Genomic DNA, 10,934 nt, shown 5'->3' on the forward strand with positions numbered 1-10,934 from the left:
TGGGTTGGAAAGAGGGGCAGGCAATGATAGGATTTGGGCTCTGGGGAGAAGATAATTAAATTTGGTCTGCAATTCCACAGAGCCACACCACTGAATTGATGGTGGAGCCTTTGGTTCTATCCCTCGGTTCCTGTATTGGCTGTGTGACAACTCTACCCTGTTTTCCATCCCCAGCTGGAAGGCACAGCCTTGCTTGCCAGCCCTTTTCTCCTGAGGAGGGACGGGGATGCACACCATGGAGGCAAACACAGCTGCTCACCACTCAGGCGGGGGGTGGGGGGGAGTGAGGGCAGAGATGCTGGCCTGGCACCAGCTGCCTCTGATCCGCAGAAGGGCTTCTGGAGGACTCAGAGTATGTGTGTGTCCCTCAGTGGTCCTTCCCCAACAGCAAGGCCTTCTCATTCTTGACTTCTTATCCCCATGAATACACCGGGGTGACTCAGGGAGATCCAGAGAAAGGTAACTTAAATATTTCATAAGGTGATTCAAAACCTTCGTGTGGTTATGCTTTCAAAGATTTCTTTCATCAGAAAGAACGCTTTCGTTTTGCACAGGTTTGTTTCGCCACCACAGGCTGGGTGGCTGTAATGAGAAGCAGTTCTGGAGGCTGGGAAATCCACGGTCAAGAAACTGGCCCATCTGGTGTCTGGTGAGAACCCATTTTCTGGTCTGCAGATGGTACTTTTGTGCTCTGTTTTCACAGGGCAAGAAAGGCATGTGGGAGCTCTCTGGGGTCCCATAAGGGCACTAATCCTATTCCTGAGGGGTTCCCCCCTCATTCCCCGAAGGCTTTGCCCTCCCACATTGGGAATTTAGAATTAGACATGAATTTGGCAGTGAGGAATGTAAACATTTCCTATTTGAGTCCATAGCAATGCCTGTGGGCTGCATAGAGCTCACCACAGCCTAATAAAGTAGATGCTGTCCTTATTTTACACACTCTCCCCTCCCACATCCACACCCTACATTTACCATCATGAAAGTTCCTTGTTCAATTTAATTTTATGTGCATTGCTGTTTTGCCTGCATGTGTGAGGGTGTCAGATCCCCTTGAACTGGAGTTACAGACAGTTGTGAGCTGCCATGTGGGTGCTGGGAATTGAACCCGGGTCCTCTGGAAAAGCAGTCAGTGCTCTTAACTGAGGAGTCATCTCTCCAACCCTGGTACTTGCTCCTTAACGTAACTTTCTCCGTGTCAATCCGGCTCTTGCCTCTTCCCATCCCATCATTTATAACTCTGTCCATTTCCTTTTTACTTGTTTTTTTTTCCCTGCCCCCCCCCTTTTTTTTACTTGTTAAAGAGGATTTTGTTTGGGCTCTTGGGTTTCTTCCTGGACTGGACATTTCTCCCCCGCTTCTTTCATCTGCCCGAATGAGGTCCAATTTGGCAAACACCAAATTCTCCTGGGGAATCACGGGAGCAAGTGGGAGCCAAGGAGAGGTTGACCTTTTGATAGTGTCGTTCTTGACATACGGCCATGTCTGAATCAGCCAGGTGAAATTGTATCAGCCCACACTTCTACACGCCATTGACACACGCAGTCACACCTAGATTCTTGTCAACAGCTGCTTGTGCTGGTTCCCGTCTCTTCTTTACCTCCCTCTTCACAGGAAATTTTACCTTTTGTCGGTATTAACTTCTGATATTCATAACCATGACTTTGATTAATGCAAGACCTCACAGCATCTTTTGAATCATTAAAGAAAGATTAAATTATGTTCAGGATAGTTTCAGTATTAAGTGTGGTGGAGCTCATTCAGATTCTCTGGAAATTGGCAACATGATACATTTCTACTTCATATAATCAGAAGATTCAGATTAAACTCAGGTAAGAGTCCAGCCAAACTGGGCTACTCTGAATAGGATGTGAGTCCACAGGAAATCAGAAGCACACAGGCACATCTGGGAATGAAGCAGAAAGCCAGAATCCAGTCCAGCCAAATGCTGTCACTACCTCATAAATCTCCCAGAATTCAAACAGGCCTGAAGGTCTGCCGATGCCATACGTCTTGCTTTCATACTTCTGTCGATCTGGGCAGGGCCATGCTCAGGGTCATTTGGTTAATGCAAGACTCCATCTTCATTGCTTCGTAACTAGTTTTTAATCAGTGATGATTGCTGAGCTGGGGTGCTGCGGGCCAGCCTGCCTGCTCTTTCCTCGGAGAGTGCCCATCGATATGCCATGGCAATTAACCAGAGACCTGTGGGGGAGGGCGCGGGGGCAGAAGGGGAGCCAGGCTGTTGGTGTGGCCACATTCTTCATCCTTTCTCCCAGGGGGGTCTCTCTGGCCCCACACCAACTTTTGGAGGGCTGATGAAGGACGTCTGCAAGCTAAGGGATGTCCTTAAAAAGGCGATGACGGCAACCACTTTCTCCTTTTCAACAATTTATCAGCCAGGCAGCAGAGAGAATGACGAGTGGGTCAGCCAATCAAATCAATTCTGACCACTAAAGAGCTAACCAGACAACTGGGAATAGTGAGAATTTGGGAGGGGGCAAGGGCTATAATATCATAGACCATACTACTGTATCTCATGGAAGCCGAGGTGAGGAAGGCTTAGCGTATCAAAGTACCCCTTAGACATGAGGGAGGTACCAGACATTGGGATGATTCTACACATTAGTTTCTTTGTATTAAAAGGCTCAGAAAGAGATGTGAGAGAGTAGAAGTATTTTTATATATACATCTCTTAAAACTCTTTATTTTTAATTTGTGTGTCTGTGCATGTGAGTGCAGGTGGAGGCTAGAAAGAGCATTGAATCCCCCGGAGCTGAAGTTACAGACAGCTCTGAACTGTCAGACATGGGAGATGGGAACCAAACTCAGGTCCTCTGCAAGAGCGGTATGTGCTCATGTGCTCTTAACCACTGAGCCTTCTCCAGCCTCTGGATGCACGTTTGGTTGGGCAATCTCAAAAGATTCTGAAGAAGAAGAAGAAGAGATGGGAAATGCCCCTCAGGGACTGACTAAGAGTTTTAAGTTAACAAATTCACCTATGCAACACACACACACACACACACACACACACACACACACACACACACCCCTTCTCCCTCACATATAGTTCTAGAGCCTGATGTGAGAAACCAGAGAAAGCAGTCACTGCTGAAGAGTGCATGCAGCAGGGTTGCTGAGAGCTAAGTGAGAGGAGGCACTTTCTCTCAGTGTCTAGTCAGTTTTGGGGAACATGTTACTACTGTGTCACCTGTTCCAATAAGTACACAAAACTGAAATAAAACGAGAGACCTTTTATCAGAGTCAGCAAGAAGGGCACAAGTCTAAGGGAGAGTGAGGAGGGCGTGGTGGTTACTAGTTAACTTGACAGCACCCAGAATCACCCAAGTGAAAGGGATTAAAGAGCTTCCTGCAGTGGTGTGAAAGAAAATGGCCCCCACAGGGAGTGGCACTATCAGGAGGTGTGGCCTTGTTGGAGGAAGTGAGTCACTGTGGGGGTGGGTTTTGAGGTCTCTCTTGCTCAAGTTTCCCTCCACATGGCAGTCAGTTGACTTCCTGTCGCCTGCAGGATGTAGCACTCTCTGCTCCAGCATCACGTCTGCCTGCACACCACCATGCTCCCCGTCATGATGATCATGGACTGACCCTCTGAAACTGTAAACAAGCCACCCTAATTAAATATTTTCTTTATAAGAGTTGCTGAGGTCACGGTGTCTCTTCACAGCAATAGAAACCTAAGATAATTCCCCTTGGTGTCATTTAACCAGGAGGGATCCTGAGTTTGAATTCTCTGCTTCATTCTCTCTGTGTCTTCCGTCTTCCTGTCTGTCTGTTGCATGAGTCTGAATCTGTGCCTGCCTGCAGGCTGTCTTGTGAATCTGTCCCTGTCTTTAACAAAGGGCTTCTCTCCTTCTTTTATGGGACAGCATAGGAAGCATCACATGGAGAAGGAACAAAGGATAGGGATACCTTATAGAAATCTTTAACAGCTGGGTGGTGGTGGTGCACACCTTTAATCCCAGGACTCGGGAGGCAGAGCCAGGTGGATCTTTGTGAGTTCGAGGCCAGCCTGGTCTACAGAGCAAGATCCAGGACAGGCACCAAAGCTACACAGAGAAACCTTGTCTCAAAAGCCAAAATAAATAAATAAAAAGAAATCTTTAATGGAGTTTTATAGGGTATTAATTAATTCACTGACTTTAACTGACCCCAACTGACTCAGACAACAAACAGTACTACAAACATCATTGTTTATTAAGCAATGTATCCATGTTGCTGTGGTAGTTAGAATAGATATGGCCCCCATAGACTGAATGCTTGGCCCATAGAGAGTGGCACTGTTAGGAGGCATGGCTTTCTCAGAGTAGGTTTGGCCTTGCTGGAGAAAGTATGTCACTGTGGAGGTGGGCTTTGAGGTCCCATATGCTCAAGGTATGCTCAGTGCAGTACACAGTCTCTTTCTGCTGTCTGTGGATCAAGATGTGGAACTCTCAGCTCCTTCTCCAGCACTGTCTGCCTACATGCCACCGTGTCCCACCATAGTGATAATGGATTAAACCTCGGAAACTATAAGCTAGTCTCAAATAAAAGTTTTTCTTATAAGAGTTGCGATGGTCATGGTGTCTTTTCATGGCCACAGAAACCCTAACTAAAATAAAAGTTGGTACTAGGGACTAGGGTATTGCTGTTATAGGCTAGACTGTGTTTTTGTTTGGAGGAATATGGACTTTGTGACTATGCATTAGATAAGCAGTTGAGTGCTTTACGTGGGACTTAATGGGCCATCTTAGTAGGAACATGGAAGACAGTGGTGCTAGGGGGATTTGAACTGTGGGGGCTGACTCAAGAGGAGAAGGTTAGTTAGACTACAGACCAGTCTTGTGATATTTTGGTGAAGAATGTGATTGCCTTTTGCCCTTGTCCAAAAAGTCTGCTTGAGGCTAATGTGAAGAGTTTTAGAATAATTTCATTGCCAGAGGAAATTTCAAAACAGCCTAGTATTGACTCTGTCATATGGTTATTAGTGGTCACTCTTATGCAGATACTGTGGAGGCCCACAAAAGTTTCCTAGTGAGCTCTGAGCTTGCTTTATCCAGCAGAGCTGCATTAGAAGATTGCTTAAGCATGTGGTGGTTACTAGATGATTGGAAGGGTCTACACTTGGCTGAGTTAGGGGAAGGTCTTATTGTTCCACCTCTTGTCATTTCTATAAATAGCCCTTTAGAAGAGATAGGAGGGGCCAATGGATAAGGATCCAGCCCCCCCCCCCCCCGCTATCCTGTGTTTCTGTTTCTCTCCCTCTATCCTTCTATTATTATCTCTTATCTCTCTCTCCTCAAGAGTTCCCTGGGGAAAATGTGGGAGCGGGTGTCCCAGCTGAGCTCCCACAAGACCTATAATGAAAAGGAGCCAGCTGAGCAGGAAAAAATACAAAATGTACAATTTGAAGAGAAAAGGGGCACCAGGAAGTGGAATGGAACTAAGTCCTGTGTTCAAGGAGATAAACAGATTAAGGAATGGAATAAAAGGAGTCATGACCTCAGGGCAAGACCCCACCCAGCTAAGCTTCCAACTGTGAAAAGAGAGACAGAGGCATGCAAATCTCTGAGTTCAAGGCCAGCCTGGTCTACAGATTGAGTTTCAGGACAGTCAGGCTTAGGCAATGAAGGAAAAAACCATTGAAAACAAAAAGCTGGTGAAGATATAATTGAACAAGGGGGCCATGTTTTAGGCCCAGCAAGCAGCAGAACTTGACATCTTTGGCCACATGGTTATGACTTTAGAATCAAGGATACAAGAAAGAGTTTTTGGAATCTCCCTCCAAGACTAAGAAAAGCCACTGAGGCCAGGTATGTGTCAGGAGTGTCTCTGTATGGAGGCCTAGAGATGCCATTGTGTGAAGCTGTGAAGGTGAAGCCTAGATTGCCTTGGAGCCCCCAAGATGGTTGGAGATGCCAGAGTCTTGGAATATTTGCCTAGGAGAGCTGCTAACAGGGCGTGGAACCAACCCAAGAGAAAGAAGTGTGTTGCAGTCAACAAAGCTGAGAGGAGCTGGAGATCTGAAGAAGACTTTGACATCAGACATGGAGATGCAGAGTTTGGAGTTTGACTTGCTGGTTTTTGGTCTTTCGTTGGTCCAGCATTTCCTCACTCTGCTCCCTTTCCTCCATTTTGGAATGGTAATGTAGATCCTGTGACATTATATATTGAAAGTATGTGATCTGCCTTTTGATTCTGATTTTATAGGGGATTACAGTTAAGAGATTACATGAATCTAAGAAGAGACTTTGAAATTTGAGCTTTTTTTTTTCATTTTTTTGAGACAGGGTTTCTGTGTAGTTTTGGGGCCTGTCCTAGATCTCACTCTGTAGACCAGGCTGGCCTCAAACTCACAGAGATCCACCTGGCTCTGCCTCCCAAGTGCTGGAATTAAAGGTGTGTGCCGCCACCGCTGCAGCCACTGCCACCCCCGCTCCAGCTGAAATTTGAGCTCTTAAACATTGTCAAGACTGTGATAGATTATGAGGACTTTTGAAGTTGAACTAAATGCATTTTGCATCAGGGAGTAGAATGTGGTGGTTTGAATATGTATGGTCCCCATAGACTCATATGTCTGAATGCTTTACCAATAGTGAGTAGTGCTATTGGTAGCCTTGTTGGAGTAGGTGTGGCCTTGTTGGAGGAAGTGTGTCACTGAGAGGGCCTGCTTTGAGGTCTCCTAGGCTCAAGCCATGCCCAGTGTGTCACACAGTCTCCTGCTGTCTACAGATCAAGATAGAGAACTCTCAGCTCCTTCTCCAGCACCATGTCTGCCTGCATGCTGTCATGTCCTGCCATGGTGATAAGGGATTAAACCTCTGAAACTGTAAGCCAGTCCCAATTAAATGTTTTTCTTATAAGAGTTGTTATGGTCATGGTGTCTCTTCACAGCAATAGAGACCCCAACTAAGACAGTTACTTTTAACATTTATGGTGGATGCTCATTTATAAAATTGTTTTCGACCTATATTTGCTAATTACAGTGAAGGATTATCATAACACACAGAAACACACATGCATTACTCAGGAGAATGGAAGAGGATATAACTTAAGAGTACAGCTATGTTTATCTAGCTTGTAATAGGTGATTACATGGGAAATCTAAGGCAAGTAAGGTTGGTTGTTACCTTGCTTGCTTAAAAGCAGGTTAAACAGATTGAGTACATGGTAGGATAGCAGTCTTAAGTGTTAAGTGATTCAAGTGTATTATTAACTCTGGCTGTGAGGTCCATCGAAAGTTCCAGGCTTTTACAATGTAAGAGATATTTTTTGCCATAATGCATTGCCATACTATAAGAGTCAGTTCTCTGCTTCCACTATGTGGGGTTGGTCCCAGGGATTGAACATGGGTTGTGAGCCTTGGTGGCATGCAAGAGCCAGCTGAATCATCTTGCTGGTCTTGATACTTTATTATAATGGCCTAAGCAGACTACTAACTCCCCATATCGCATGAAGACCCACATAAATGGTTAACCAGTACCTCATGTTGATTTATCTCTATTCATGTGAGTTTACTTTTGATTTTCTGAGTAGATCTTGGCTGATCCAGACACTACGAGAGAAGCAGGAAGAGATGGTACCTACCAGTCAAGCTGGCCTCTTTGGAAAATGGAAGCCCAGGTGTCAGCAGGAAGGCTCCACCAAGATGGTCCAGTCCTCACCAGGGACAGGAGCACAGAGAAAAGATTGCTGCTGAAGCATCAGAAATGGACCTCCACACTCAGATGGTCAAAGATGGTGGCTAGATGTAAGACTTTCAAGGCATCAATCCCACGGACATGATGGGGCTACGTTCCTTCTGCTTCCTTTACATGGACCATTTAGGTATTTCTCCACAAACTTACCTGGCTCACATCCTATGCCTCCATATATGTAGTGCTACTACTTGTGATCTTACTCCCCCTTGTCTTGTGTGGTCCAGAACAGGGCACAGTCCTCTCAATGAATTACTCCTTCTCTGCCCAGGGTCTCTGAGTAATAAATCTTTGATGGTACTCCCTACTGTAGTGATACACTGAATTTGAGTCCTTTACCCGAAGAGCCAGAGAGCCACCTGAGACAGGGTATTTCCCTGGAAACACAAAGTCAGGTCTCCAGTGCCAAAATGATGACCAGGATGGTGTAAATTGTCTATGTGGAAGGCAAGAGGCCATTATAAACAAATTTCTCCTTTGTCACAGGTTGGACATCTAAGCATTAGCCCCCTCTGCAGGTGACAGTACCCTCTGAAAGGCACACTGTGAACAGCCATGTCCAGGTTACCTTTTTCCCTGTTAGGCCAGAATAGCTCTTTGCTCTGGTACTATGCCATGTGGGTTGGCTTCTAACTCACAATCCCTCAAGGACTCATGTACTGGGAATACAGGTATGCACGGCCGTATCTGGCTTTGCTCCAGGACTCCCTGACTCAAGCCTTTTTTTCTAAACATACACAAAGCACTCACTAGGGGCTTTCTCTGAGGCCTTTCGTATGCTTCCTCTCTCAGTGCCTTGGCCTTCTCATACATTGAGGGAAGGAAAAGGGAATAATCTCAATGGTTCCCTTGACTATAAGCTGTTGAGATTTGACGACATTCTTCAACAAAAGCAAAAGGGTTCATTTATCACCCCGTCTCTGCAAATATTTCATATTCTGCACTCTGCTTTTGAGTTGACATAATTATAGCACCTGAATTTGGTACAAATTCACTGCACAAGGTATTCATTGTTCCTAAGCATTGATCCAGGACTCCCTATAACAGAGAATATGTACACTGGTTAGGACCAGGGGCAAGACAAGTATCCAGATGTGTGTGGCCCTGGCATTAACTCATCAATCAAGTCTGGGTGTGCATGGAATTGAGGAGCTGGGATTATAAAGAAGTGGTATGTATGATGAACTACCTTGATCTGCCAACCCCTCCAGGATTGTAAGAATTTGTGATGGTCCCAATGTGGATGTACTCTGAATGGTTTTAATTGTATTTGCATTTAGCCTTCCTCCAAAAGGTATTTTACCTTGGGATTGGGGAGATGGCTCAGTGGTGAAGAGCACTGGCTGCTCTTCCAGAGGACTCAGGTACTCCCAGCAACCACATGATGGTTCACAATCATCTGTAACTCCAATCTTAGGGATCTTACACCTTCTTCTGGCAGGGTTCCAGACACACATGTAGTACACAAAACATACTTGTGGGCAAAACACCCATTCATGTAAAAATACATAAAATGAAAATTGAATGTAAAAAAAAATGAAGGTTTAGTTCCCCTTTTTATTACTGAAAAGGTGTTTCCTGCAGATAGAACAAGCATGAAGCTCAGAAAGGATTTCATCACCTTTGGAATAGACACTGTAACTTTCAAGAGGAGGGGAAACACCATCCTGGTTCAGATCACCAGTAATCATGGCACATCTATCAGCCATTACACTCTGGATCTGTTTTTTGTTTTCTCTGTGTTTTGTCAACGTTCACATGCAACCCATAGTAGGAATATATCTGAAGTTGAACTAGTTAACAACACAGTAAAAATCCTAACTAACTAAAAGTCTGTATTTGTTAGCAGTAACCACACAGACCCCCTATATCTACAGAACCAAAATGAACACTATTTTTATGACCTGATGTGCCCAGGGAGCCTCTTGTGAAAGGTGTTGGCTCCTGTGCTGGGTCGATGACTGAATGAGAAGTCGGGAGAGCAATTGTATTTATATTTAGGAGTGATGATTTCAATGAGATGTCCTGCATAGTTTTGGGCATTTGATGATTTGACCCCCAGTTGGCGGCACTGTTTAGGGAGTCTCAGGAGATGTTAGAGGAAGTATGGCATTTTGGGCGGCCCTTGAGAGCTTAGTGACTTGAGCCACTCCCAGCTCACTCTGCTTTGTCTTTGCCTTTTAGAGATATGAGCTCTCGGTTAGCTGTTTCAGCCATCGTGCTGCCACACTTCGCCCCCCGCCCCCATGATGGTGACGGACTCTCACCCCCCTGGAACCATAAGCCCAAATAAACCCTTCCTTCTTTAAGTTGTCTTGGTCATGGCGTTTTATCATGGCAATAGGAAAGTAGCTGACACAGATGGCATATTACAAGAACTAGGTCCCCACAGGCCACGATCTAAGGGTGCCTGCTTCCTCAGCATTTGAAATGGGAGGACAATTCCTCAGGTGTTTAACGAGCTTAATCTAGTTAAGAGAGTCTTTCCCATTTAAAGAGGGATAGTTTTGTCAACTTGACACAATTAAAAATCTCAGTTATTGTCTACATCAGGTTGGCTTATGTCTATAGGGGTTATGTGAATTGATATGTGAAAACCAAGCCCACTGTGGGCAGTATCATTCCCTGGGCTTGGGTGGAGAAAATGAAGAGTGTTAGCATGCATGCATTCATAGCTCTCTGTTTCTGATTATGGATGTCACATGACCATTTCCCTCAAGATCCTGCCACTGTGGCTTCTCTAATATGATGAACTGTGATCTTAAAACAACAAAATAACAACAACAACAACAACAACAACCTTTCTCCCTTATATTGCTTTCGTAGGGTATGTCATCACAGCGACAACGAGAAACTAGGATAGAGTGTTATGTCGGCTTATGTTATGGAAAAGACAGTGTTCTTAAGCTTTTGCATTTGAAGGCTGCATTAGTCTAAGAAGGTGAGGTGCCTACAGTTTGGTACCGCTCTTCCCATTTTTTATGTGAATGGGTGTTTTGCCTCCATATGTCTGTTCACCATGTGTGCCTGATGCTTCCAGAGGCCAGACAACCCCAGAACTGGAATCATAGATATTTGTAACCTGGCATGTGGGTGCTGGGAGTCAAACTCTGATCCTCTAGAAAAGCAGCCTGTGCTCTTATCCCACTAAGCCATCTTTCTGACTCTGGTAATTTTGTTTTTTAACAAAAGGTAGACAGAACAAGGACAAACTCCACAGACTGCTATAATCAACACATGAAG

The 10,934-nt window shown here is 45.0% G+C and overlaps 1 long non-coding RNA gene across 1 annotated transcript; it reads left to right on the forward strand.

Moving 5' to 3' along the window:
* Window positions 1-346: 346 nt before the first annotated feature.
* Window positions 347-8,603, forward strand: LOC118590114. Its single transcript, XR_004945710.1, has 3 exons — window positions 347-459; window positions 555-649; window positions 7,531-8,603. It is a non-coding gene; the product is annotated as an uncharacterized LOC118590114 (long non-coding RNA).
* Window positions 8,604-10,934: the final 2,331 nt, after the last annotated feature.

The sequence above is a fragment of the Onychomys torridus genome, chromosome 8 (assembly GCF_903995425.1).
Source record: "Onychomys torridus chromosome 8, mOncTor1.1, whole genome shotgun sequence".
In the NCBI taxonomy this organism is placed as follows: Eukaryota; Metazoa; Chordata; class Mammalia; order Rodentia; family Cricetidae; genus Onychomys; species Onychomys torridus.